At 45.5% G+C, this 23,627-nt stretch overlaps 1 long non-coding RNA gene across 1 annotated transcript in view; it reads left to right on the top strand.

Moving 5' to 3' along the window:
- Nucleotides 1-22,220, top strand: part of LOC138473299 (uncharacterized) — a 30,373-nt gene extending 8,153 nt beyond the window's left edge. The window contains exon 2 of the long non-coding RNA XR_011268750.1: nucleotides 15,091-22,220. This is a non-coding gene — a long non-coding RNA (uncharacterized lncRNA). The remainder of the gene's footprint in view (nucleotides 1-15,090) is intronic.
- The last annotated feature ends 1,407 nt before the right edge of the window (nucleotides 22,221-23,627 follow it).

Below are 23,627 nucleotides of genomic sequence, written 5' to 3'. Positions count from 1 at the left end.
GTGAAAAATTGTTTGAAAAGGAAGGTTTTTCATTTCTTCTGAAAAGTAAAATGGTTAGCCTCCAGCCTGAGGCTGGGCGGAAGTTTGTTCCAGCTTACCGATGAGCGGTTGGGGAAGGCTCTTCCCATGCCGTGTTTTCTTGTGACGCATTCCTGTTAATAATCCCTGGGCTTCTGATCTTAAAGCCCGGGTAGGGTTATAAAAAGTGATTTTAGATTTCAAGTAGGCCGGTGCTTTTCCGTACAGGAACTTATGTGTCAGGGTCAATGATTTAAAGTGTATGCAATCTTCAATTTTCAACCAGTGAAGGTCACGTCTTGCTTCACTAATATGTTCAGTTTTTGCTAATTGTTTGATTGTTCTAATCGTGTTATTTTGAATCAGTTGAAATTTGTGCATAATCTGTTTACTAGCTCCTACAAGGAGTGCATTTCTGTAGTCTAAGTGAGACAAAATAGTAGCTGAAGGTACGCTGAAGGTACGGCAATGTTTAGGGTCACCATGAAAATGTTCCGGTCGAGCAAGAGGGAACTGAGCAGCCATGAACACAGGGGTCCCCTCCTGTCTATTGGGAGGACTGCTTGGGGCAGAAGCTGAGGGTGCTGCAGTCCCCGAGGTGCTTGCCCCAGTGGTTTGCATACTGGCACGAAATTCGAGAAGATTTTGTTGCGTGGCTTCCTGAGCGGCTGTCATATCAGCCCTTAGGTCTGCCACTATCTGGGCCAGAGTGGTCAACGGGTCTGTGGAAACGTCCATTCAGAAAGAGGCTTCTGAATATGTCAGAACTATGTAGGATTCCTGGTTGGAGTTTTGCTCCGGCAGTTGAACCCGGTGTGTAGCCGACGAGTTCTTTCTGCCAATACCCCTCATGGATGCAAACACAATCGCTTGAGGAGTGAGGAGTTAATTGACCCAAAGATGGATGGACGCCACAGGATACCACTGACCTGCAAAGGAAGGTCAAGATTAATACCAACGTAAGCACATGAACAACCGACAGGACAAAATCAAGGAAAAGTACCTTTAGGTAGCAGGTAATGTTCCAGTTTTAGGATCTATGTTCCTGAGATATGTAACAGGTGTATCCTATGAAATGGATAACAGGATAACAATTGGGTTGAATTAACCGAGGAAATTAGCAGTATGACAAAACAAGACAAGCAAGACAACACCTTACCATATGTCCAAGAGTGGGTACTGCAGGGTGAAGTAGGCTTGGGATGAATGGAGAGGGAAGAACCTATCCTCTGTTACACCGTCCTTGTACCAATGAGGTGAAGAATGCTCATCCTAACACCGGCCGGCACGAGGATGCCTAGCAGAGTTCCCAGAAGCAGTCCAATTTCCAGCGAAGAAATGATCCTCCTAACACCCGCCGGCACCAGGACGTCTAGCAGAGTTCCCAGAAGCAGTCCAAGTTCCAGCGAAGAAATGATCCTCCTAACACCCGCTGGCACGAGGACGCCTAATAGTTTCCTGAAAGCAGTCCAGCCACACGCGTTGGAAAGAGTCACAAGGTAAGTTTGTGCGGGGACGGTTATAGATGAGTGCAAGAACCGCACGCTGAGCAAGTAGAATGGTCAAGAGTTCCGGGTTGATGTCCGTGCAGGCAGAGAGGGGTACAGAATCAGCAGGCGTAGCGGGTCAAAAAGGGTTCCAAGGTCATAAACTGGATATTGCGAACAGACAGACAAGGAGCAGGACAAGACAAATCCGTGGAGCGTAGCCGAGTAGGTAACAAGAAAGTAGTTCCAAACGAGGTAGAAATGGCCGTAGAAAACAAATTCAGAAGCAGGGATCAAAGGAGGGGCGGGGCATAAGTAGGAAACATTAGTCACGTGACAGGGTGAACCAAGGCTTAACGTGAAAAGACACGTGACTGAATAAATGCGGAAGGGCCACGTTTCGATGGTAACTTCCAACACTGTTTACCTGCTAAACGGCGGATTCTCATGGAGTGAGATGTACGTGGCGCAATACACAGAGTGTAAACGAGAGGGGAAACCATGGATAGGGAACCTAGCCCATAAATGAGCCTTAATATTGCCTGAGTGTCGGACAGAGGCGGTTTCCTGACAACCTTATTGATTGGTGTTGGAGTAATGAATCTGCACCCCCATCCATCTCAAGGGTGCAGCTATCTTTTCTTAAAGTACTTCTGAGCAGACCTCGGCTCTATGGGCCGGCCGGGGGTCTCTGAGTACACTTGGTAGCAGAGATTGATGGTGATCGATTAGAATAAGACACCCATTGACTGTCAACATAAAGTAACTCTAGGTCCTCGGCAATATCACAAGTCCTTTGCCATTCGGCTGAGTAGACCGTGAAGCTCCCCGTAGACAGTGGTAGATTAAAGATAAAAAATCTGCAGAACGAGGTCTGAAGGGACCATGTTATCCACCTAACCCCTTCCTACTCCTGCGGGCAGCTGAGCAGGAGAAAAGCCGAAAAAGGCGGTGACGAAGGCAGTGATCCCGAGGGTCCAGAGAGGAAACATGTGAACGGTGAGTGAAAAAGTCTAATGCTTTCTTGAATTGAGCTTTAGCTCTTTGCAGATGGTCAGTGGCTTCCTTAAAAGCACGAGTGATCTCCGAGTGCAAGTGATCCACAGCAGGTGCCTCGAATTCTTGGGTAGGATCCAGGTTAGAGGTTCTAGGATGGTGTCCGTATAATAAGAAGAAGGGAGTCTTTCCGGTTCCAGAATGAGTCGAATTGTTATAAGCGTATTCAGCAATCCAAAGAATGTCCTTCCAAGGGTTTTCAGTTTGTTGGAGGATGCAATGTAGATATTGCTCTAGAGTTTGATTTGTCCTCTCGGTTTGTCCGTCAGTCTGGGGATGGTGACTGGTAGAAAGTCTCACATCTATTTGGGCTAAACGACAGCAACTTCGCCAAAAGTGGGAGATGAATTGACTTCCCCTATCGGAAACCAAAACCGAGGGAAAACCGTGTAACCGAACAATGTTTTCTAAGAATTCTCGGGCCAATACTGAAGCTGAAGGTAGGCCCTTCAGGGGAATGAAGTGAGCCATCTTGGAGAATAGATCCACGACTACTAAAATGGTATTATACCCTGAGCATGGAGGTAAGTCCGTGATGAAATCCATGGACAGGGTATGCCATGGACAGGGAGGGATGTCTAGTGGGTGTAAGAGGCCGGCTGGTTTCTCCTTCAGACTTTTATTTTGGGCGCATACACCGCAAGAGATTACAAAGTCTCTAATATCCTTTTTCCATGATGGCCACCAGAAATGTCTTTTGACCTTTTCCATGGTTTTGGTTATGCCAGGGTGACCCTCCATTAGTGAATCGTGATAACAGGAGATTACCTGTCTTTGTATCTTCTCACTGGGCAAGTACAATCGTCCTAGGAAAAAAGGTAGGTCTTGATCCACTGAAAATTCTTTTCCCCTTAATTGCCAGTCCTGCAAGTCGGCCGGAGTTAGAAGTGATTTGACTGTGGTCTTGATGTCTTCAAAGGATTGAGCGCTGACCAAACCCAAAATCCTTTGTTCAGGGATTATGGGTATTGGTTCTGGATTGGTCAAATGTTCATCTATTCCCATCCGGGAAAGGGCATCTGCTTTTCCATTTTTACTGCCAGGTCGATAAGTAATTATAAAATCAAATTCCGCCAAAAACAGAGCCCAGCGAAGCTGCCTGGAAGACTGAGCTTTGGCCGTCTTCAGATACTGTAAGTTGCGGTGATCAGTCATTACGGTGACTGTGTGTCTGGCTCCCAAAAGATAATGCCGCTAGGCTTTAAAGGCCGATCTGATAGCTAAAAGTTCCTTGTCTGTAATTGAATAGTTGATCTCGGGAGCCGAGAATTTGCGGGACCAAAAGGCTACAGGTTGTAATTGATGTGTGACCGGATCTCTTTGTGATAAAACTGCCCCCATAGCAAGACTTGAAGCATCTGTTTCTACGATGTAGGGGAGTTCTGGACGAGGATGTTTTAGAACAGGTGCAGAAATGAATTTAGTTTTTAAGTCCTGAAAGGCTTGTTCCGCCTCAGTAGACCACTCAAAACGTTTGTTTTTCTTTAACAGAGCAGTGATGGGCTGGACTATTCGAGAGAATTCAGGAATGAATCTGCGGTAAAAATTAGCAAAGCCTAAAATGCTTTGGACTCCCTTTATAGAGGTTGGTGAAGGCCACTTGATAATTGCATCGACTTTCTTTGAATCCATATGGACTCCGTTGGGTGACAATATGAATCCCACGAACTCAACTTCAGTTACATTAAAAATGCATTTTCCGAGTTTAGCAAAAAGGTTATGTTGACGTAGTCTCTTGAGGACCTCTCTAACATGTTTCCGATGTTCTTCTTTAGATGATGAATAGACGAGGATGTCATCAATGTAGACAACAACACACACATCTATGAGTTCTCTAAGGACATCATTCATAAAATACTGGAAGGCGACAGGCGCGTTGCAAAGTCCAAAGGGCATAACTTGATATTCAAACAGCCCATACTTGGTGCGGAAGGCCGTCTTCCATTCATCGCCCTCTTTTATTCGTACCAAGTGGTAGGCTCGTCTGAGATCCAACTTTGTATATATACATGCGTCTTTGACTTGGTCCAGGAGTTCAGGGATCAAAGGTAACGGGTATCTGTTTTTAACGGTGATTTGATTCAGGGCGCGGTAATCTATACAAGTCCTAAGGTCTCCTTCCTTTTTCGGAACGAAGAATAAAGCCGAGGAAGCTGGAGATTTTGAAGGACGGATAAACCCGTTGGCTAGGTATTGGTCCAGATATTGTCTGAGGTGAAGATTCTCTGGCTCGGTGAGGGCATAAATCCTACTGCAAGGAGGAGTTGTTCCGGGTATCAGATCTATTTGACAGTCGTAAGACCTATGAGGAGGCAGGGTGTTAGCTTGATCCTTCCGAAAGACATCTTGGAATTCCTGGTATTCGGGAGGTAATTTGGGAACCTCAGAAGAGATTGCCGCCAGTGAAACATCAGGCCGAGGATAACAAGTGGTAAAACATTCTGGAAACTGAACCGTCTTTGCTCGCCAATCGATCTGAGGATTGTGCTTCTCTAACCAAGGGATTCCCAGAATGATCTGGAACTGAGGGGCCTTGATCACATCGAACACGATTTTCTCCCGGTGTCCATCTTGGCTCACTAGCGTCACTTCTTGGGTGGCGTGCGTTACTGGTCCGAAGGCTATCTCCGTGCCATCCACTGTGGTAATGACGTCTTTTACTGCCTTAGGGACAAGGGGTAGGTTCATCCTTGATACCATTTCACGGTCCACATAATTACCGATTGCTCCACTGTCGATGTAAGCTTCAATTGCATGCAAACGATCCGGACGATCAGGACTAATGAGGACCATGGGCACCACGAAATGCGAGGTCACGGGACAGATCTTAACGCTCGGCAAGAGGACCTCTACACTTGTCGGGCTAGGTCGTTTCCCTGCTCAGAATTTGTGGTACAGGTATCTGCGGCACCTACAGCCTTCTTAGCTGGTTTCACTGGACAGTCTCGAAGAAAGTGCCCTGAGTTTCCACAATAGAGGCATAATTGCAGCTGTCTTCTTCTTTCCCGCTCCTTTTGGGTTAAAGGTCCTTTCATGCCCCCTATTTGCATGGGTTCCACAGTGTCAGCTCCCCTAGTAGAGGTCTGTGGTTTAGAAAACACTCGGGTATCAAATTTGGAACAATCAGCCTTCCTGTTCTGTAATCTGTGGTCCAATTGGACAACTAAGTCAATATAGTCTGAGAATTCTTGTGGAGGATTCACAACTTGAGCTAACACATCCTTGAGCTCTCCACGCAAGCCTCGGTAGAAAAGCGTTATTCTCTTATCCTCGGGCCATTGAGTTTCCACTATAAGTCTGTTGAATGAGGCTATAAAAGTCAAGAGGTCTTGATTACCCTGTCGTAATGAAAGAAGTTCATTGTCCAAGGTCTGCCCTTGTGCATGTCTTGCGAACAGTTTCTCCATGCTGGACTGGAAGGCCTGGAAATCATGTAAAATCGGATCATCCTGGGTGACTAAAGGGATCGACCAATCTGCTGCGCTGCCACTGAGATAAGAAAGCACGAAAGCCACTTTGGTCTGATCTGTTGGGAATGCAGCTGGTCGACATAAGAAGTGTAGGCGGCACTGGTTGATGAACACTGCAAATTTCTTTGGGTCACCAGAAAAGCGCTCGGGCGGAGCCAATGGCACATTACCGGGTAGATTGATTTGCACTGGATTTAAAGATGATGCAGAAGGATAACTTCCTCCTGGAGCGGGCAAAGGTGTCTGTCCTGCCTGCGTTTGTAGCAATTGCCTAGCGAGGTCCTCTGTTCGCTCCTTGGAAATTATCAGCTCTCTTCTTAGAGAGTTTGTTTCCTGACGAGCTGCATGTACTTCTGCTCTTAATTCCCCGAGCAACTGGGCTAATTGATCAGTGTCTGAGGTTTCCATTGCGCCTGGGTAGGAGTTTTGCGGTGGGCTTCGCGTTCTGTAACGCTCACCTGATTCCCACGGAGGCGCTGGTCTTGGCAGGAAGGTGTCTGCGACTCGAAAAGTGATGTGTAGGACTCGATTGGCTTCTGGGGTCGAACCTCCTCTCACTGTGTCGAACTCGAAGGGTGAGGTTTCTGCAGGTGAAAGAATATGGGGGTTAAGGGTCTGGGTTGTTGAATGTCCCTCTCTCTCCCTCTCTTCCTAGCTTCTCCGTAGAGCCCCCAGGTCAACGTGCTCACCTTAGATATGTGAATGCTGGACACTCCATCTGCGTCTGGTGCAGGGTGCCATTGCCAGTTCCTTCACTGGTGAAACATAGGCCTCTTGAACTCAGAGGATCGTTACCGTCGTTAACTGCACGAGCGGTGAGTTTCCGGACACCTTTTTAGTCTTTAGGTGCGTGGCACGTTTAATATTGAACAGGACTCTGTATAATGCTTTTCCCTTTTTGTCTTGCAGGACTCTGGAGATGGAAGATGGAGTGAAGCGCCTGGAAATGAGTAAGTAAATGCAAGCGCTCAAACTGTCTTTTTCCCTTGCTGCTTAGTTCGTGCTGAAGAGACGCCGGAGTACTTGCAGGCGTTCTATTGTGACGAGCGCGATGGGCGTAAGTAAATACCTGTCTAATGTCTCTTCTTTTGTTTTCACAGGCGGCGATGCAGCGTGAAGAAATCCGGAATTCGCGGAGTGCCGGTAAGTAATAACAATGCTTTCGTCTTCACAGGCGGAGGTGCAGCGTGAAGAAATCCGGAATTCGCGGAGTGCCGGTAAGTAATAACAATGCTTTCGTCTTCACCGGCGGAGGTGCAGCGTGAAGAAATGGCCGCAGCCGATGGATCAGGTGAGTAAGCACTGCGTGTAAAGGTTGCCTTGCTAACCTGTTGTTTCTTGTATTTGCAGGTGCTTTTGTTGACTGGATACAGGAATGGTAAGTATAATTCTTGCAGGTTTCAGGATCGAAAGAAGAAAGGCTGGAACAGACTCGGTGAGCGTTCTGCTGCAGATGCAGAATAACGCGAAGCACGTTTCATCTATCGGGTGTGGTTTAAATAGCCTTGGAGTGATGAGGCGTCTTCCTCCACGGCCCCGCCTAGGTAAGAAAAGAGTTCCAGTTCCAGAAGAGTTCCAGTGCTGTATCCAGGGAGTGGAGCTTGCCCCACCCAGGTAAGAAAGTAGTTCCTGTTCACAGAGGACTTCTAAGTGGCTGGTAAGTAAGCAGCATGGTCTGCTGCAGGTAAGTCCACCCAAGCATCTTCATACATAATATGAGCCCGGCGCTTCCAGTGCCGGGACCAATGACTTTGATGAGCCTGGCGCCACCGGCGCCAGGACAAGGTCCAAAAGGTCCCAGTGGGGACCGGCTGGCGCCTAAAATAACGGTTAGGGGCCTGCTTCCAAGGATGTTGGGCTGTTCCTGACTCCTTGGAAGCAGTGATCATGACACCGAGAAGAGAGAGGTTACCAGGGAAGACACCCGAGAAGAGAGAGGATCCACCTAATTCCTATGCTTTAATATAGCGGCTAGAAGAAACTTGTATCCATAGTCCCAAATAAAGGGGAACAAATAGACTAGCACAGCGATTAAAGACGCTGTGAAAGGGATAAGTTTAAACTCCATGTCGGGGCAATTTTTAGAGGCAGAGATACATGTGACCAGCTGGTGTTCGTCTAGTCTGTTAAATGTCTGTTTTAGATGTTGTTTGTTGTGTCGTCATAAGTTGAAAATTTTCCTTAGAAAAACGTATTTAAATTTTACGCGATTGAATAGCTGAGATATAGTATACAAATTGATGTTTTTTGAGTAAAATAGAAGATATCAAATTTTGTGAAAAAATGGGGACTGGAGCTTGCAGTGTTTGGTGCTCGCTCACATTGGTGGAACTGTTTAAGTCACGTGAAGCTTTGGCAAGTGTTATATAAGGGGAAAGGGAACAGATTTAAGCATTGGAGACATAACTCCATTGGCACACCTATGCAAACAGTTGCCGAAACATGCTCCTAAACTGAAGAAATATAGTACAGAGTGGGTTAAAGGAACCACCCACAAAATGTATATGCCGTGGCCACAGGGCAGGTCTTTATCTAAAGCCATCTTGCAACACATGACGACATATTTGCTCGCCACACACACGGGCAAAAAGTTAGACAAACGCCTAGCTATTCTAGAGCTTTGGAAGATGTATGAACAAGAGAAGGGAGAGGAGCCGCCAATAGATTGGATACTTAATGTATACACAGAGGGGGATGAGACGTCTACCGCGCCACCCGCCCCATCTGAAATGAAGGTTGACGAAAATAAAGACAAGGGACTATACCCGCTGAGAGAACTTAAAGCAGCCAAGAGGTATAGCAACCCGGCATATGAGTCACCTACGCAAAGTACTGATGAAAATCAAAGAAAGGATAAAGATAAGGATATCGCCTCCACATTCTCAAGGGACAAAGAGAGGCGTGATGACGAAAAAGGAGATCAGACACAGACAAGTGCATCTCTTGACAAGGAGACAGAAGGGAAAAGATGGAAGGGAAACGAAGATAGAACTGATGAGATAGCATTCACAAAAAATGAATGGATGGGAGGGCACATTTTATTGAAACTTGATGGCAAAGGCATTGATGATGCAAAACAAAAAGAGAGGCTAAATGATGTACAGAGAAAGGAGAAATAGAAAGAAGTAAGATGAAAGAATAAGAAAGAAAGATAGACAAAGGCAAGAACAGTTATATTGTGAAGAGCAAGAAAGACAGCTCGATTGCAAATAGAAAGCAGCCAATGATCAAGACAGACAGAAGCAGCAAAGGGCAGAGGAAGAGCAAAGAATACGAGAAAAGAGAATAAAGAGACAAAGGGATGAGGAAATCCAAAGGGCAGATGAACGTAGAAATGAAAAGAAAAAGGAAGAAGATAGGGTCAGAGAAGAGGCCAGGAAGCGCAGAGAATTTGATGACGATGTAGAACGTAAGCGAAGACAGAGAGCAAGCGATCTTGAATATCTGGCGAGAGAGGTTAAAAAACCCGCTCCAGTAGTGGATTGGGAAGACATCAAAGAATTATTTCCTGTGTACGATTACGTGCCAGGCATGTCTAGAGCAAATTTTGAAGATGACTTCAACACCAGAAGCATCTGAGAAACGATTGATTGAATATATGATGAAATGGGGCTAGAACAAACACCCCAAGGGGAGGGGGAAGACGAGCGCCTGGAGAACACTCAACTTTACAACACTGAGGATGTCTCCCGAAGTAGTGGGAATCGGGAACTAACCCTGGATAGATAAGAAATAAGTAGGAACAAATAAGACACAAGAGGTTGCACGAATTGGGAACAGACAATGTCCGACACAGAGAGAGAAGAGCGCGAGGAAAAGGAGGAAGAGAGATGGTGCGAAAGACGACTCCCAAAGGAAAAAGGGATAAGATGGTCAGACACTAGCGAGTCTGCACTGAGAGCATCAGAATTAGCCACACGGTCAGACCGACATGAAGAAGTATCTCACGGTCAGAGGGGGGTGTCTCAACCGCCCCACGTGAGAAGGTTTAGGTCATTGCCAGGCAGGCGGCGATGCAGGAACATTACCCGTGCAATAGACAGGAGAACCGTGAGGGATGAGAGAGAGAGCTACACATCCCAATTTCCGTTACTCGAGAAATGGGGAGCAAGACCACAATATATTCCATGGCCACACATGGATCGAGAAAATTTGAAAAAAAAGCTTTCAGTGCTGAAGTGGATACACGAGTTAGAGAATATGACAAGAGGGAACACGTTAGCTATAGGGGATATCAAGGGCTCCTAATCGCCATACTTGGTGAGAGAGCAGACGATGTGTGGAAACGGGCAGATTACCCGGGTGTGACCACAATTAACACTGCACATGATGGAGCTCCATTAATTGCAGAGCCGCGGTATGGAAAGCACTACGAGTGATTTACCAGACACTTCCGATATGGGAGCTATAATGACACAAAAAATTAAGAAGTTGACGATCCGTTGCTTTATATACAGAATTTCCAAGATGCTTGGGTGCTCGAGACTCATGAATCTTGGGGGAAATCTATAACTGTGTTCTACCATATATTGTGCCAAAGGCTGCCAGAGCCGGTACAAAAACAGCTTAAGATATTGGTAGGAATCGAAGCCAGCCATGGTCAGAAATACAGCTAACCATCGCACACTATTGCAGACCACTACAAGAAAAGAATCGCAAAAAGGAAGCTGCACGAAAGGGTGAGGAAGGAAATTGGTGCAGAAGAAATTGTCAAAATATTCTCTTAAGGGAGCAGGGAATCTAGCATGCAACAGATGACTAACCCACAGCAGAGTAATATGGGAAATACTGGGTTTTACCCCGGGGGAAGAGGATTTAGAGGAAGAGGATGGCAGAGCAAACAGGGAGGTTTTTAAAACAATCAATGAGGTTTTCAGAATATGCAACATGGTAATCAAGATATGTCAAATGGGCAAATGATCCGACCACCGCCAGTTTGTTGGTTATGTGGAATGACAGGGCATTTAGCACACATGCAGAAACCAAGGCATGATGCAGAACGGCCAAGGGTCAGGAGCAGGTACAGTGAATCCACCTGCGTTCATACAACAGGGAGTTGCACAAAACCACACAGTGCAACAACAAGCCCCAGGAGCGCACAAGGCTTGCAACCTCAGAATATGGGGAACTTTTCACAAGGACAGTCCCAACAGTCACCGATGCAACTGTCACAGACAGTGAGCACAGGACAGACCATGAACCCTGGAATGGGGGGTAATAATGGGAATGGGGGAAATCCAGCAGCACACAGTGGGCCAAAATTGTATATGGACTAGGACAGCTCACTGGGAACTCTGATGTGTTCTATCCTATCAGTGACACCAGACCCTCACCGGGAACCTAGGGTGGATGTCGTTATAGGGGATAAAGAATATTTCTTCTTAGTTGACATGGGTGCAACACGCTCGTGTATACGTGAAGGCAAGTTTTCCTTGTTTGGCGTTGCTATAAACACTCTCAGTATTCACAGGAGCTACAAGTCGTGTTCCCTTCACAAACACACTTCCAGTCTCTATAGGAGAATGTGACATGAACGTGCCTCTATTATATTCACAACAGGCCCCAGTAAATATTTTGGGTCGAGATTTAATGACAAAGTTAAATATGACAATCTCATTCACGGAGGAGGGTATCATATGTTCAACTCCAGGAATGCACTATTCAAACATATGCGAAATGATTAGAGCATACGCAGGACACACAGCCATGAGGGCTATACCATTAGAGCCGAAATATTTGCGTATGGTATGTGCATACTAATGGTGGGGCTGCCAGGCCTTGCAGACAGAATCATGAGAACCCCAGATGAGTTTTTATTTAGACCAAGAATACCGATGCACGAGGAGAAGGGACAAGTATTTCCCTTGATACACACAGCTGCAGTACGAGGGAGAATGGCCTTGATTGATGGTTATGACAACGAAGGGCGACAATGGTGCGCAGTAATCACCATTGAAGAAGGATATCGATTGACTGACATCACCGATGACGATCTGTTTGAAGAGCAAACAGATATGGGAGAGACAATGGTGGAAGTGAGTCCCACCTTTTGGGTGAGAATGATCAAAAGAGAAGTGCCTCAGAGAATGATGTTGGCACGAAACCGTCCTGAATATTTTGATGACGACATGGCCCAGGTGCCTGTCTCAGTGTGGACCACAGGACACTATGACGTAGGCCTATTGAAAGGGGTTGGAGAAGTGAAAATCAAATTGAAAACATTAGCAATTCTACCAAGAACCCGACAATATCCCATGTCCAGAGAAGCAGATGAAGGGATTTTTAAGACAATTTCGGCTATGATGGAGCAAGGCATATTAGTGATTTCAGAATCGTCATGCAATATTGCAGTTTATCCGATCAAGAAATCAAAGGGAGGGTCTTGGAGGCTAATTCAGGATTTACGCCCAATAAATGATATTGTTGAGGCCAAGTTCCCTCTAGTCCCGAACCCGGCTACAATTCTATGTAATATACCTGTTGAGACAAAATATTTCACGGTGATTGATTTGAAAAATGCATTTTTCTCAATCCCATTGCACTGTGACTCACAAGATCTGACATCATTTACATTCAGACAGATGCGTTTGAAAAGCATGAGGCTACCCCAGGGGTACTGTGAGTCAACTATTTTTAACACGGTTCTGCAGATGGATCCAAGCAATATTTCATTGCAAAGTGTTGTCCTACAATATGTGGATGCCATCTTAATTTGCTGCATGACAGAAGAGCAATGCCGGCACGATTCTGTTCAGCTATTGACTATACTGGCTGAGAAAGGATATAAGGTTGACAAGGAAAAGCTACAATATTGTCAACAAGAAGTGCTGAACATAGGCCAGCTGATCTCCCATGAAGGAAAAAGAGTTACCCCAGAAAGGGCTGAAGCCATACTGAATACGGCTAAGCCACACACGATAAAACAGATGCAAAGCTTTTTAGGCCTGTGCAACTATGTCAGTGCATGGGTCTTTGACTATAGCTCTTACACTAAGCCTTTACTTCAGGCCCTAAAGAAGGCACAAGTAACAAAAGAAAAGATTGAATGGTCTGAGACCATGGAGGAAGGATTTGCTGAACTCAAAAAAGCTATTTGCACAGCACCCGTTTTAGGAATTCCCAATTATGCAGAGGAATTTTACCTGTTTTCACACACGAAAGGCAGCGTTATGACGGCAATGCTCACACAGAGAACCGCATTCGGGTACATGCCCCTGGTATACTATAGTGGAAATTTGGACCCAGTAATGAGAGGCCATTTTCTGTGCAAACAAAGTTTATCTGCCGCAGCATTCGCCATAGAGAAGGCTACAACCATTGTGATGGGTTGCTCAATGACGTTGTACGTCGAGCACTCGCTATTTGCTATTCCAGAGAAATCGAAGGGTACATTGACATCTCAGAGAGCTTCTGCTTATGAAGTGATCATATCGAATCCATCGATTAAAGTAGTCTGATGTAAAATAGTGAACCCAGCTATGGTTATAGCGTAGCTAGTCACTGAAGGAGAGCCAATACATGACTGTGCAAACTATGAAGAATTATATGATGAAATTCCCAGGGTGAAAGAAAATGCTTTGGCAGAAGGAGAAAGTGTTTTTATTGACAGTTCTTTGAGAATCGATCAAAAGGTTGGGCAAAGATATACAGGCGTTGCAGTGATGAAGCACACAGCAAATGGAGAATTTCTAGTACTTATTAGTGCACGAATACCATCTCATTATTCAGCACAGGCTGCAGAATTATTTGCGTTGATACTCACCATTGAGAATCACGCTGACCAGGAACTAACAGTGTACAGTGACTCCGCCTATGTGACGTCAACAGTGCTCGCAGGCTTAGCGTGCTGGAAAAGGAGGCGCTACCTCCAAGCAGACGGCACACCAGTGCAACACGCAGCCTTATTGAACAGGCTGATCAAGGCACTACAGCTTCCAGTGGGCATAGCGGTTGTGAAATGCATCCGCCCACATGAAAGGGACACATTTTATCTCAAGCGGAAATCAAGCAGCAGACACAGAAGCCAAACGCATCCAAAAGTGAGACAATCATGGGAGTGGAAGTCACCCATACCAATGAGAGAATGATGGTTGCACGGACTACACCCGAAAGCTATAACAATCTAGGGCAAACACAGTTGATGGAACTCCAAGGGGAGGCACTACAGAAAGAGAAAAATCTTTGGAAACGACGAGGGTGTTCTTTAAACCCCTCTGACAGTTTGTGGCGACAAGACAGCACTGGTAAACCAGTAATGCATATAGCCCTGTTAAAAATAGTGCTGGAGCAGTTACATTATCCAGCACACATGACAAAAGAGGATCTAGCGGCAACGCTCGCAGACGACTGGTTCATACCGAACTTAACCGAGCACATCGCATTCTTTATAGTGAACTGTATAATCTGCCAACATTTCACAGATGGGCACACATTAAAAGTAATGAGAGGAGTCATCCCAAGGCCAAATGGGCCTTTTCAGCACTTGCATGTCAATTACATCGACATGATTCAAGTATGTAACGGGTACAGATACTTAATTGTTGTGGTCTGTTCATTCTCTAGATGGATAGAAGCAGGTCCATGTACACACCCAGACTCTACCTGTGCGGCCAAATTCTTAGTGAGAGAAGTGTTCCGCAGGTGGGGGGTGTGTGAAGTCATGAGATCAGGTAATGGAACTCACTTTGTAAATGAGACATTCAAACAGATTAGCTTGCTGCTTGGTATAAAGCACAAGTTTTCATCAGCGTATCATCCACAAGGTAACAAGATCTGTGAGAAGCTCAACGGATTATTAAAGGAAAGGATAGCCAAGTTGAAGCTTACTCTAAGAAAGGGATGGTTGCACTGCCTTCCTTTGGCACTGTATGCACTCCGGAACCAACCCGGTTCTGACCATCATCTTACGGCACACGAGATAGCCACAGGAAGAAGAATGCATACTCCCCCGACACCCCGCGATAGAACTAGATGTGATGCCCAGTCAACAGGAGAAATCTTAGGGTCTGAAATGCAAGATTACTTGAATTGTATGACATCTTGCCTTACTATAATTTCAGACCAGCTGCAGCGACGATGAAAGGGGTGCAGGGCAGCACGGAACACAGCGCAGAAGAAGATACTACTACAGACACAGCTCAAGGACTTTGTGTACCATCTGTTTTCCCTGGAGATATCGTCCTTGTTAGGAACCAGACGAGGAAAAGGTGGGACGAGTCAAGATTTAACAGTCCGTTTACAGTGGAGGACTGCACTCCTTCTGCAGTGAAACTACAAGGCAGGAGAGCGTGGATTTTTCTGGGTGATATCAAACCCTACATCGGAGAAGGCGTCCTGCCTGCACCCCAATGTGAGGAGACTACGAGCGATGGGGAAGAACCACAGCACGTGCAGACAAGATCCATGACGAGGAAGAAGGACACATGATCAGCCAGACAAAGATAAAGAACTTTTTGCAAATTGTGGCTTAAGTTAGACACTTCCTCTGAGCAAAAAAGGGGATAAGAACATAAAACAAAGGACACTCTGTGCATTCTAGTTACAGAGTGAAGAAGAAAATTGCACTTATGAGACACAACATAGTCTGTTGACTTTGAACTTTGGACTGAGGCACACTGAAGCCTTGATAAGAAAAGGACATGCCAAATTTTGATCGAGGACACATACATTGGAAGAAAATACAATATCCAGACTCATTCCACACGAGACCCTATTCGGAATCACTTATGGTGTCCCACAGTAGTGACATCACCAAACATGTGGTGACATATTTAATCTAGCGCTAAGATCATACCCGTCATTGGTGGGAAGGCTCACCAGTGTCACTGACTTTCTTCAAGATCCTAAAAATGAAAAGACAATAAGAAGATTACTTGCTGTAATTGCCGAACAATTTCTCTTACTTCCTGAGTACAGTGAGGAGAAATCAAATGTCCAAAACCAAGGAACGAGGGAAGTAAATGAGCTTGCAAACACATTGTTCTTTCACATAATCGAAAACTGTCCAAATATTGTCAGAAGAACAACAGACACACTCACGTTTCTTCGAGATCCAGCGAATACAGACGTCTGAGCACACTCCTAATTAACATTGCGTTCTTAGTTGCACTCCACGCAAACGGAACGCGCAGACATTGTTTACATTGAAGTGAGAGCATACAGTCCTAAACATCGGCAAAACAGGACGGATGTCCCTGTCACCAGAAGACAGCAGATTTGCCCACAATGTTCTGTTTCATTTAGTCACTGAATTTCGAGAGTTAGTGGGGAGACCTAAAGATTTTGACGTCCTCACATTCATCAGAGATCCAGCTAATATTGCACAAATGGGCATGCTCTTAAATGGAATAATAATGCAAGTGGAACTCTCTAACCACCAGCAGAACTATCTGAGGAGATTCTAAAAGCTTCCCACTGAGGGACAGATCGAGGGAGCAGTGCCAAGAATTTTATTTTATTATATTTGTTGTTATTTTGTCTCTATTTTTCATACTGACCAAGTTACAACATGTCTTCAGGACTGAAGCAAATAAGGGGCATAGACTGGGAGCTAACATACTTTGAACATGCACAGTAAAAGGACTTGCTGAATTGTTGCTTGATTTGATTTTTCCCTTAGTTTAGTAAAGGAACTGTATCCCGAGATAAGAAACAATTCAATGTTCACAAGAAGGGGATAATTGTGGAAACACCTGCAACTCTTAACAAAGAATCCGAAAGATGATATTGTCTAAAAGGAGTATAGTAAAAGTTAAACATTTGGCGAATGATCGAGGTGGGGATCCAGAGCAGCAACCTTGTCCTCCCGCAGGAGAAGAGACATCCACATTTCTCTGGAAGTAAATTCTGCCACCTGAATTACAGGGGCATAATGTATTTGTGTATTATATTCATCATTGTTTTACTGTGATTTAGATCAGAACTGCATTTTTTTATTGGTGCACAAAGTGTTCCAATTCCAGTGCACCCACCTAATGATGCACACATGAAGCCTACAAAGGTGCCCAGACCTTACATAGTCATTCCAGTGCCTAGAAGATCTGATGGTGGAATGAATAAACTTGAAATTGATGTGATTAGCAATGACACACACACACTTGTGGTAACTAACAAAAAGAAAAGCCGGAGACAGGGTCTGCAGAGAGTGAATGAAGAAAGGTTACTGACAACCACACGCATGCAAACACTGAATGCACGCGCAACAAGCCTAGTGTCAATGACCGCAGAACAACAAGCCAAAACATTACAGAAGAAGAGACTGCCTACTATGAGAAACTCCACAACGACAAAATGAAAAGACAAATGGAGGAAACTGAACTCCTGAAGAAACAAGATGAATTGAAGTATAAAACCACAGAGAAAGCAGTAACAAACATGTATATGTTCCAGCAAAAGGGACAAGTACAAGTTCTACAATGCAACCATACTCCGGACCAATGTCAGGATGGAGGATATGGGCATTTATAACCAGCAGGAAAAAGATGCAAGAAGAGAAGGAGAGAATTGCAAGACTTTCACCTACCCCATTGGCACAGATGAAGAGGCCTGCAACATGGATGGAAGTGCCTGCACATCTACCAGAGGGAAAAAGCTACATGGATATTGTTAGGGATGTAATGGTAGCAAATTACATGAAAACCCTAAGAATCAAGAGAAGCATGCACGGAGATGACAATGAACTAAACGATTACCTGGACAGCACAGCACATTTGGGAAACAACATTTGGTACCAGCACATGAAGGAAGTTGGAAGACGAAGTTCAGAAGGGGAATGCTTTGGTTGTGCACTCCTACCATACAGCATGGGGAAGTCCAAGATCTTCGTAGCTGTAGAAATTGATGTCCAAACAGCACACTGTCTTTCACACGTAGCCATGTGCAAAACTAGAGGCCAGTTTATGGGAAGTGATGCTTCCCTAATATGGGCAACTGAAACATCCTATCAAGACGAAAGATGATTATGTCCAAGACATAAAGACAAGAAATAGATCTCAAACTAGAAATCACGTAATCAGGTACGAGAAGCCTGGAGTTAAAGGAGCAGAAATAAGATGGGAAGTGAATCAGAAGCTAAAATGTCCAAGGAAAAATGCCAGAAGAGGCTGAAAATTGGAAGAACAGAGGCCAGATACAGATTTGGGGAACAGTGCTTTCACCAAACGGACGGGAGAAAGGAGTAGTAATTGGTAGAGACTGGATGGTCACTGGTCGTTACCAAGGTACCATCGACATCGTACAGAATGTATGCAAGCCATTGTGGCCAAAGCTTGCAAAACTGCTCACATGGGTCGAAGACAGAGGAGGACCTTTGCAGATAGTGCCACTGGAAAGCCCAAAGTTCTTCTTCAGGAACAATGGCACTAGAAAAATGGGAGAGAATCAGAACTGTGGACGAGTTTTTGACGCCTCGGGAATGGTGCATGGGACTGCAGTAATTATGGATCATTATTGGGCATGTGGAGCCAAGGCATACATAAAACTGCTGAGAAACTGGGGAGGTATATGCACAATAGTGAAAGTCCACGTTCCAGCATTGGTAATTCCGAAAAGTGACCTGACTATTGACAGTTTCCGAAAGCAGGTGCTCACCTGAGGAAAAGGAGATCTGTGGAACTGCTAACTCGGCTGAAGAGAGATAACTACTTCTCTGCCAAATCAGAAGAAGCCTTTCATGCAATCCCATATGAACATAAACTGTTCAGCCTCACCTCATCAGTGTTCACAACTATTTTTATGCCAAGATTCCAAGTTGGAGCAAATACTAAATGGTTACAAATAACCAGATGGGAGTTACTGCAGACCATCAACACGACAATAAAAGGATTCAATGCAATCAAGGAAGAGTTAAGAGCCATCCGACTGATGACTCTCTAGAACCGGTATGTCCTTGGCATGATCACAGCTATGGATGGAGGAGTGTGTGCAAAAATCGGAGAATCATGTAGCACATTTATACCTTATGACGATGAGGAGATTGGAACTCCAACAGAAGCCATAGGTATGCTGATGAAGCTGCAGAATTAGATGATTGATGAAACTGACGAAGTTGATGATGACAGCTGGTTTTCAGGATTGGAAACTCTGGCATTACAGGAACGTAATGCTGATTAGAGATCCTGTGAGGTGGTCTAGTCCTTGCCGATCATGACCGCTGTGTGTATATTACCAAGCCCCGCCCACCGCCCGGTGCGTTGTATCTGTTCTTCGATACTCAGCACTCCGCAGCTAACCTCGTTTAGCAGCCCTCCATTGCCTTCCTTGAGAGTTTTTCTATATCTCTCTCTCCATCTCGACCGGCTCCCTAGCCATGCTCCCTACTTGATCTTGTGTTTCTCTTCCCTTTCGACGCTCAGCCGCTACTGTTCTCCTCTCTTTGCTTACCCTTTCGGCGTTCACCGCCATTCTAGCTTTCGGTTCCGCTCTATCGGGTCCACCTTCTTCTACGGTCCAGCGTGTTCCGTCCTGTTTCATTCGTGGGATCTATCTATTTCTGGTAAGTGGGCACTTTAAGATTTACTTCCTCAACCTTCTATGCTTTCTCTGCTTTCACCGACCTCTGTGTTCCTAACCGACTCTCCTTCTTTCTGCGAGTCCATACCCTTCTGTCTCTCAGCTGTAGCGTTCCGTAGCTTCTTTGTCAGTTACCAGACGAGCTCCTCGAATTCACTCTGCAGCAGAACTCCTCTTCTCCTTCGCCATCTTCAAGATCTGCACCCCGGAGTGTTTCTTCTTATCCAATTCAAGACTTAACATATAATTCTCATTGGGACTTCTTCCACCTGTTGTGTGCATCCCCTTGGTGAGTCGGACCTAACCACAGAAGGACACTACATCAGGGTTTTTTGGCGCCTTTCGGCTTTTTCCCAGAACATTGGGGTTTGGCTCCTCGGAGTCCCCCAAAGACAGGTCCCAATCCCTGTCAAGGTGGTCTCCGAGGGAGCCAGACCCTATTTGCACGATAAGAGATCAAAAGAGAAGCCACAAAGAGGAGCTCAAAGACCCCAGAAGAAGTCGTCATCCTATTCCAAGAACAGCGACCCTGAAGGACTAGGTGAGGAGCAAGGGGAGGGCAGGGCACGTTCTGACACTGGTTTGGATCACTATTCTCATGGGTCCCACAATGGATGGCAGATGCATTCAAGTTCTTGGGAGCCCTGCTAGTGATGATATTACTAGGCTTTTGTGTTATCAAGATAATAATCTCTCAATGCCAGAAGACTGCAAAAAAAGCCATAAGGATGAAGATCATGAATGATGTCAAGCCAGCATGGAAGCCTAAAGACCTGACTGATGAAGAAATAAGAGACTTTGTGAAGGCCAGCATTCACGCACCAGAAGGAACAAAGTTTCTCTATCCCAGGAAACACAGAAATTATGTGGGAAGATGGGTTTACTGTAGCCCAAATGGACAGTGTCAACTAATGACATGGAATAAAGATGAACATGTAAGGACCACAAGAAGCCTGAAAGGAGTAATAAAAATATGGACTCCAAAGGGACACGTCTTCAAACCATCATGTATAGGTCCAGAAGATGAAGAAGGAATTAACCCAGGCGATGGAGTGAAGATGAATATAGAAGAACCAAGTAAGATAAATCCAACGACAGAAGTGAAAGTGGTCGATGAATCACCCAGAGCGGGGAGTGTAGAGGAGGTCCCAAATAAAACCTGCACTCCAGTCGCCCATTTTGAAGTACCAGGAATGTTCACACCAAAATATGGGATGTATGATGAGCAAATAAACCAGCAGAGAGCTGCAGTAATCTCTGCCCAGTCCCTATCAGAAGAGCAGCACCTATTGAAGTACTGATACCCAGAAAAACATGGACAGTAAGGTATCCATTAAGAAAACGCTACCAACAAATGAAACGAAATAAAGATTGCCTAAGTACAGTCCCGGAAGAAACCAAAAAGGTCTTAATGGAAGACGAATGGTGACATTACAAGGACCCGGACAGATTCACAGATAGAAGAAATGACGACCTGAGAAATGACGACCTGAGAAATGACACAAAGAGACGAAACTCCATGAGAAAGGATATTGTGAACTTAAAGTGAAAGAACAATATCAATATGTAAGAGAATTAAGCTGTAAGAAAAATGAAGATAGTCGACCAGTTTACACCTGTAAATATGCTTGGAACCGCAAGAAAGCTAAGAAAACAGTACAGCTTGCTATGCTTAGTAAAAGAGTAGTGTGGCAAGCGCCAGTATACATAATCTACCTCAAACGAAGCGCATTATTATAAGTATACTTCTACTTTGCACAAGAAGCAGAATCAACCCAGGTTACTAAATGCCAAACGAGAAAAGATTCACATTTAGCAAAACGAGAAGAGACGACTGAAATGAAACTCGGCAGAGGCAACTCGTGCCAGTGAAGCGAAGGTCATACTAACAAAAGAGGCGAGCAGTAGCTACATCTAATTGAAACTAAGAACAGAATACCCTGCCTCTGAAAGGTCGGGATAAGAAGGCGAAGGCAAGTGGTGGGTGAAATAAGAATCAAATACACAAATTGAGAGAAGAGACAAATTCACGGTGTAGGAATCACGTGACCAGCCGAGCAAGAAGAAGCGAGGGTTCACACCTACGCCTGGCACCCGACCAAGCAGAGATATCAGAACTTTTCCAGACAGAAGATGCAGTTTCGAGCCAACCACAGTGAAATAATTGACACATGGCTACTAAAGTGGTGATTGTAACCATAATCGGAGGAAAGCCGGGTAACCAAGGGGCACCCCGCACCTGGCCGACCATTCTGCGTGCTGCTGAGCGAAGTGGAAAAGTATGCATGGGGTTGGTCCCAACCCAATCACAATGGACCAAATAATCTAGGGTCCTATAGTTAGTAGAACTAATGAGACGTCGTACTTTTAGTGACGTCTACAGTAGTCATTTTTGAAGGAAGGGCTTAGACGCCCACCTGACAGTGTTTACCCAATCCGCTCACTCCGTTACCATATACAGGTATAGTACCTATAGTAAAGTTACCTTTTCCTAACCAATAGAATTGCATGTTAACTTTTGAGTGTTACACGTCAATGATGCCGAGTTTTTATTATAAATGTTACAACTTGTATGAAGTTCGTTGGAGTTTGAAGCGAGAAGGACGATCGCATCACTGCTGATATTCATAACTCTGCGTTTTCTGTACTTGTCATTAAACGGACTCCCTTTGCCAAACCATTGAGTTGTCCTTATTGATTGGTGTTGGAGTAATGAATCTGCACCCCCATCCATCTCAAGGGTGTAGCTATCTCGTCTCGAAGTACTTCTGAGCAAACCTCGGCTCTATGGGCCGGCCTGGGGTTTCGGAGTACAACATGGGAGGAGAGGTGTCTGAGGGCCTGGAGGAGACTGTGGAAACGAGAAGAAGGAAATAAGGAGTGTGTGTTGGAGGGGAGGGGGCATGCAAAAGGAGAAACTGCAGGAGGAGGGGTTTGTGTGCGAGGAGAGATAATGCAGAGAAGGGGAGATAGTGGTAGAAGAGCTGACTGGGGAGAAGAGAGGAAAGCAGGGAGAGGAGAGGATGAGAGTGTGGAAGGGGAGGACCCGGAGAATGCAAGACTGTGGGCGAAGAGACTGCAGAAGGAGAGAATGTGATACTGTTTGAGGCTAGGAGACTGAATAAACAGAAGTAGGAGTGAAGGGGAAACCAGGGAAGAGGAGAGGAGACCCCATGTGAAGAAATGAGAGGAGACCGTGTGGGGAGAATTGAGTGTGGAAGGAGAGAATGGGAGACTTTGGGTGGAGAGGTGACTGTCGGAGAACAGCTTTTCATACTGCCTCAGGATTCTTCCCCTCCCCACTGAAACACTCCCTTGGGCATTCTCTTCTCAAGAAACCCACAGCCGACCCTTCTTGCCCGGCTAGCTGTCACCCAATTTCCATTACTCTCTTCCTTGGTAAACCCCTGGAAAAACTGGCCATCTCGCAGCTTAACATTCACTCCGATTCTGTTGGCTCTCTCCATGACCACCAATCTGGCTTTAGATCTACCAGAAGCACGGAAACTGCTCCCCTGAAAATCTGTGAAGATCTGCTCTCTAACCTTCACTCTAACATTCCCTCTGTCCTCATCCTACTCGATCTCTCTTCTTCCTTCGACACAGTCAACCATATCACCCCACTCAACCGTCTCCGTGATAACATGGGTATCACCGATCAGGCTCTGGCCTGGCACACCTCTTTCCTCTCTGACTGGCCCTCGCAGGTCCAACTTGGGTCCTTCCTATCATCTATCTCCCTCTCTATTTGCGGTTTTCCCCAGGGGTCTAACCTCTCGCCCTGGCTTTTCAACCAATACTTGGCTACTCTTGCCCACTGCATTGCCCTTTTCTTCTCAAATTTCCAATGCTACGCTGATGACACTCAACTCATTTTCAGGCTACCCTCGGCCACCTCCTTTCCTTCTCTCATCTCTGATTGCCTAACAGCCATTCAAGATTGGTGTGCCGCAAATGATATTTGCCTAAATGCCAACAAGACGGAGACCCTCTCATCAGAACACCTCCACCATCCTTTCCCCACACTCTCTGGCTGGCCTCCCTTGGCCCTCCTCTTACCCCTACCAGTGAGGCTAAGAACCTCGGG

This window comes from Ambystoma mexicanum, chromosome 8 (genome assembly GCF_040938575.1).
Source record: "Ambystoma mexicanum isolate Mex_15411 chromosome 8, UKY_AmexF1_1, whole genome shotgun sequence".
NCBI lineage: Eukaryota > Metazoa > Chordata > Amphibia > Caudata > Ambystomatidae > Ambystoma > Ambystoma mexicanum.
Note: the sequence above shows the minus strand (reverse complement) of the source record. Positions and strands in the feature narration are given on the sequence as shown.